Raw genomic sequence first — 6,936 nt, 5'->3', positions numbered from 1 at the left:
AGTGTTTTAATTTGTTAAACGAGATGGCGAGGGTTATATTACATTTGCGTCCATTATAAATAAGCATTTCGTTTTCAGAATTATCAGCTGGCGATTTGAAATGCTTAGTATGAGGAGATGAGACGTAAAGTGCGATCGAGACTAAAATGTGGATCAGATTTTACATTAAAAAAAACAAACTGGCAGAATTTTGCTAGCGGGTAACCAGTGTTAATAGCGATTCTAGAAATATCGAGGATTCTGGTGTATCATGTGTTAGCAAAAGCAAAAAATGATTCCTCACGGGGAAAGTTAGAGAAAGTAAAATGTACGTCCATTTACAAGAGAAAAAATAGTCGTCTTTTCAAAAATAAAAATTACCCCCAAAATCATGCGGTCGCTGTGCGAGACAATATGAGGCGACACACTGCTTATACCGAAACAATTGTGACAAAATTGTGACAAAATTGGCCACAAAGTTGTGTAGTGTAGAAACAAAAGGCAGAATAGAAACAGAGTCGGGCAAGATCAAATGAACAAGCAAATTCGAATCCACAAAAATCTGTCGCCATCAACATTTAAAACATTTAAAACATTTAAAACATTTAAATTACAACTAAACTCGGGAGCAGACCTCTCAATCATTAAGCGTCACACATGGAAAAGATTACAAAAATAACGATGAAAAAGGCAGACAAAACAGCCAGTGCAGTAACGAGTGACAAAATCAAATTTAAAAGTGAATTAACGCTACCCGTAACACTAAATGGCGTCACGAAGAAATTAAATGCTTTCGTCAGTATTGGGATCTGCTTGAATAAAGCGGTTTACTTTGTAGGACCAATCAATCAATACCTTTACCAAAAGGTAGAAAATACGACAACACATGCCCAATACCTATAATACAAATTAAAATAGATATTTCGCTGTTCCCAGCAACGAAAATTTAAACAGAACACATACAACAATTGTGGTAAAATTTAAACAGAACACATACAACAATTGTGGTAAAATTTAAACAGAACACATACAACAATTGTGGTAAAATTTAAACAGAACACATACAACAATTGTGGTAAAATTTAAACACAACACATACAACAATTGTGGTAAAATTTAAACACAACACATACAACAATTGTGGTAAAATTGGCCACAAAGCGGTGTAGTGTAGAAAGAAAAAAGAATAATAGAAACAAAGTCAGGCAAGAATGAAAAAAAAGGCAAATAAGAATCCGCAAAAATCTGTCGCAATCAGCATCGAAATAAAACTGTTAAAGTGCAACTCGGGTTCGAACCTCTCGATCATTAATGATCACACATGGAGAAAATATTTTAAAAATCCGACGATGAAAAAGACAGACAAAACAGCTCGTGCAGAAACTGAAGACGAAATCAACTTTAAAGGTGAAAGACGCTATCTATAACAAGAAATTATTTCGTCTATAGAAATTCTGAATATGTATTTGGATCTGATTGGATGAAGCGGTTTAAATTATGGAACCAACCAATTATTATTTTTTGCCAATAAAAAAAAAAAAAGAAAAAAAAAGCGATGCTCAAAGACAAATTAAAAGACAAAAAGTCTCTGTTCCAGGCAGCAAAATGCCAAATAGAGAACGTGTCAGAAAGTTGACAATTGCATCATGTCTATCATTATCTTTAGAGTTCGACTGCTTGTGGTGTTAGAACGGGTTCCCTGCGTTCGTCCAGGTCAAGTTCTGAAACTAAAAAGCAAACGCATAAAATACAAAAAGCCCGCGAAAGTGCAACAGTGCAACACTTCGTAGGAAATAAACTCGGCCAATCTGATTGGTCCCAAAACAATACAATGATTAGTTAGATGCAACTGTCAAATTTCTGACAGGCGAAAACAATCCTACATCATAGCGATCAAAACTAACCCTCCTCCACTGAAAATGGTGACTGATCACGAACCGGGAAACCAGCAACAAGGTAGCTTTAAAGTAATGAAATCTCCAACCGACCCAAATGTAAGTGGTCATGCGACCACGGGCAGTTTTTCATGGGGTACAAAACTTCAGTTACACTGCAACATGCACCAGCATCAACTGAGTTTTCATTCATGTGTTGGGACATTATTTAACTACAGCCAACGTCACTCGAGGATATTACATTCATCAAATTAATAGCACACAAACTATATTTACGCTATATACGGACCGCTTTACCCAGCGTTGCTTCAAAATGGACAGTTTATCAGGTTGGCGGCACTAGTGGACCCCCCCCCCGTCTTATGTTGGTTCATTGATTCCAAATTACCTGTCTCTGATCTGAGTCTTCTAGTCAGGAGGCAAAATCTGAAAAGAGGCCTAGAAATCACTTTAGCGGGTACGGAATGTTAGGAGCAAGCATTCATGTCAGACTGTTAGAGGGGTCCATACTGAAGGTTTTTCAGGTGGATGCCCATTCAATTAGGCTTTTATTAATTTTTTAGAGCAAAAACAAAATGGCCGCCATGGTTGAAAATACAGTACTATTATAATGTGACATAGCTCCATATCTATTTGAGATAATGTTATGAAATTTGCTGTAATTGGAGATAATATTATTTGTGATGTATATTAAACTTTGTTTAGTAAGAATTCCATATTTTTATACATTTAAAATGATTTTATTATCACTTTTTAGCCAAATTTCTGACGAACTTCATTGGGTCATTCTATCTCAATTCACCTGGCAATTACACCCACTAACTCCGAATTACTTGAAAATTGGCACAAAATTTCCTCTTGGAGAGTTAAGATGATTTGCCAAATTATTTGGTTGTAAACGTTATGGTTCAGATTTTAGGGGGGTGTAAAGTTTGCATATTTGGCTACTAAATTTAAATCATGAAACGTCACAAAATTTCAATGTTATCTAAATTTTTTAAAAATACTTCCACAAATTCAATATTTCTGAAATTTGGTAGGTAAAACATTTAGAGACTGTATAATCCAAATATTTAATTATTTTAACTCTATATTGAATAGAAAAATATTTTGTTCAACCAAAAGGAGCCCCCCCCCCAAAAAAAAAAAAATAATAATTTTTAGACCTAAGACGCTTACGGTCAGTATAGAGAAAATACATCTCATTCAATTGTCATAAAACTTCTTTTTTATAGCATCAACTTTACAAAAAGCTGCCAAAGCGAAAAATGATTTTCTTAAAATCTTTTATTTTATTCACTTGTACTTAATCTATGTATAAGAAGTTTATATATGTGATGAATGTAATATATAATAAGTTATTATTATTATCTGTCGGCTCCCACTAGTGTCCGTCTATCGGGTACTGCCATTTTGTTATCTTTCTTCGTTTTTTCCATGAGAAAGGGAAAGATGATAGTGCCATTCGCTGTAGATGTTGTTTATGAGCTTATCAAATAGATATTAAAAAAAATAAAGCATGAACACATTTGATTAGTTAAGCTAGTGTTCTTTAGAGTATGATAATGTGCAATTTGCATAATTTTTATTTGTTCTTATTCTCCAACAGCATGTTCTGAGTTGAGCTGAGCTTCAATATGGAGTCGAGTGTGAGCACCCAAAGCTCTCAGAAGTCTTCCGGTACAAGTATTGATTGGAACCTGTGCCTTTTTTGTCAGAAGAAAGACCCAAAGAAACCTATTAGAAATCTTGGAGAGGTTGGAATTCAAAGGGCCCGCATAGCTGCTGCAGAACGCAAGAAGTACAATGATTCTGAAAACTTCCGCACTATACAAAGAATTCAAGCCATTGATTTTGAGAAAATCATTAAAGAGATTAAAGTCATCACAAAGACTGTTATTCTACCTTCACAAGTTCCTTAAAACTAACACGGCCCAGAACAAAGCATGAACGCACCATTACCTCAAGCAGTGCTTCAGAAGTTACCTTGTCGACCTTGTCGCAAGGATCCGAAATTTACAGACACCTTGAAGTAAACGATGTTTACGTCAGATGATCAGGTGTGCAACGAAGCTTCTGCTAAAGATATGGCTTGGTTTCTTTCTCGAATCCATGGATCTAACAGTGATCATGTTCCTGTATGGACAGGTTTCAACCAACTTACAACTCAAGACAAACATGAGGTCTGCAAAATCGGTTATTTGCCACTACTCAATTCACCCGCTCACGAAGACAACACACTATGGACGGTTATGATGCGATGCCTCAGAATTTCTAGCATTATAAATCCTGGTCAGTCTACTGTCATCACTTTGGATCAACAGCTTATTGCAAAGCCAAGGAAATGCAGTGGGCCAACAGTGATCAATGCAAAAACATATTTTTACGACTTGGGGGTTTCCACATTATTAAGAACTTTATGTGTGTCATTGGAAAGCACTTTGCAGACTCTGGTCTTCTTGAAGTATGGGCCGAAAGTGCCGTCTTTGGTCAGAACACAGCTCAGAACAACATGCAAGCCAAATCGTACAACAGGGCGATTCGAGCACACAAGCTCACATTTGAAGCCGTATGGAAAATTCTCTGGCCAACATTCATCGAATGGGCACAGGACCACCAAGTAGACAAATATGCCCTCCAAACATTATCAGTCAACGTCATAGAATCTTTGGAGGCACACGATGAGCGAGAGGTGATCAGCAACAACGTCAAAACACTGGAGGATGAACTTGTTCAGTCTAGAATCATCAGTTTGTTGGATGACTTTCAAGAGACACAGCCACCAACTTCCAGATTTTGGTTGACGTACATCAAAATGGTTTTCATCTTACTGCAGTTCCTGAGTGCTGAGAGAACCGGAAACTGAAGCCTGCATAAATCGTCTTTTGCTAAAATGTTACCCTGGTTTGCTCAATATGACCATGTCAATTACACCCGCTGGGGAGCAGTGTACCTTGCTGATTGCATGCTCCTAGAAACAAGCCACCCTGATGTCCACCATGAGTTCATGAATGGAAACTTTGTGGTCAAGACGACAAACAACACATTCAATCAGCTATCGACGGATCATGCCTTGGAGCATGTAAACAAAGTTGGTAAAGTTGCAGGAGGCCTTGTTGGAATAACACGATCAGAAGGGGCAAGAGATCAATGGTGTCTCACATTTAATGAGCGAAGCAGAATTGTCCATGAGACAAACTTAATGCTGGACATGCACACTGCAGATAAATACTATAGTTCTTTATATGTGAAAGAAGCTGGACCTTCAAGACTAAAACGGGACAAGCAAGATGTTCAGAAAATTGTTGATCAATTGAAGATTTATGGCATCTTTCAACATCAAACTCCAAACGTTGTTTGTCTAGCCACTCGAGATGTAGCTTCTCTTCAAATTACAGAATCTCTTCTGGCAGCACACGCACAAGGACAAGAGAAAATACAGGAATTTGTGGCTTCACGTCTTATCAAGAAGGTTGTTGGATTCCATGAAAAGCTCCGACAGTCGAAAAGCTCAACCTTGAAAACCATGTATGACGTCCAGTGCAAAGATCCAGCTCTCAAGCAAAAGACTATCAAAGCAGACCGAAACATCTTCCAACGCTTGCTTGTATCTAAGGAAGCTGGATGGGAGGTTGACCTAAAGGAAATCCTCAGCTATGAACTTTCGCCAGTTCCACTTTCACTTGCAGATACTTCTGGGGTAATACGATTGACAAACAAAGCAGTTTTAGGCAACATTCTCCAGAAAAGAACAACTGTAGAGAAACAACTGCCAATAACAAACCTGAAAACTTGTGTGATCATCGATGGTCAGGCACTTGTCCAAGCAATTGGAAAACCTGCAAATATCCAAAACTTTGGACAACTCGCTGACCATTTTGTGACCTCAGTCTTTAGTCACTTTAGTCAATCATGTTCCAGAGTCGATGTCGTATTTGATCGGTATGAAGCACATACCATCAAGGATACCACTCGAATTTCTCGGATTAGAAAAAGCCGGCCAATAAGTCGCAAAGTGAATAACAGGGACGTACCATTACCTGTTAACTGGAGACAGTTTATTGGCCTCCTAGAGAACAAAAAAGATTTAGAACACTTCTTGAGTATGGAGCTGATTCGTCAAGCAAAATTAACACAAAAAGAACGCGATGTTGTGACTTCTGGAGGATTCCATGACAGGATGGCTGCAGAATCATCCCGTAGAACAAACGTCAATTCCTTAAAGTGTAACCACGACGAAGCTGATACCAGAATACTGTTACATTATAAATGTGTTACAGATCTTGGATTTGAGCGGCTGGTCATTAGTTCCAGAGACACAGACATTCTTGTCCTCCTTGTTCACTTTACCAGTTACCTAACCAGAGATATCTGGTTCCAGACAGGAACAGCAAAGGATAGGAGTTTTGTTGCTGTACACAATGTAGTGCTTGATCCTGTTCTTCGTCGCAACCTTCCCGGATTCCATGCCATATCAGGCTGTGACACAGTCAGCCAATTTTGTGGCATTGGCAAAACAACAGCCTGGAAAACATTCACCAGTTATCGTCCCTTACTGGATGGATTTGGACGCGGCACACTCACGGAACAAACTCTGACTGATGTAGAGAAATTCATCTGCAGGCTCTATTCCAACAATGAAAATGACACAAAAATCAATAATGTGCGTTTTAAAATGTTCCTCAATGGTTCCAAAGATCCCGAGAGGTTACCACCAACTCGGTCTTCCTTGAAGTTGCATATACAGCGAGCACATTATCAGTGTAAAGTTTGGCTCTCTTCACTGATCGCATGTCCAGACATTTGTACCCCGGTTGGAAATGGATGGAATCAGGATGGCACAACTGGAAATATACTGCCTCATCTGATGAGCGATGAGCCATTGCCAGAGATTTACCTTAAACTCACACAATGCCAGTGCAAGAACTGTGAATCTCAAAGATGCAGTTGTCGTCTGAAGAAACTGAGATGCACCACCGGTTGTGGTTGTTCTGCGAAAACTTGTCGAAATCCTTTGAACTGTGTCCATGATGATTCAGACTAGATTATATTTTCATGTTTT

The sequence above is a fragment of the Euprymna scolopes genome, chromosome 33 (assembly GCF_053919585.1).
Source record: "Euprymna scolopes isolate OS-2025 chromosome 33, ASM5391958v1, whole genome shotgun sequence".
NCBI lineage: Eukaryota > Metazoa > Mollusca > Cephalopoda > Sepiida > Sepiolidae > Euprymna > Euprymna scolopes.
Note: the sequence above shows the minus strand (reverse complement) of the source record.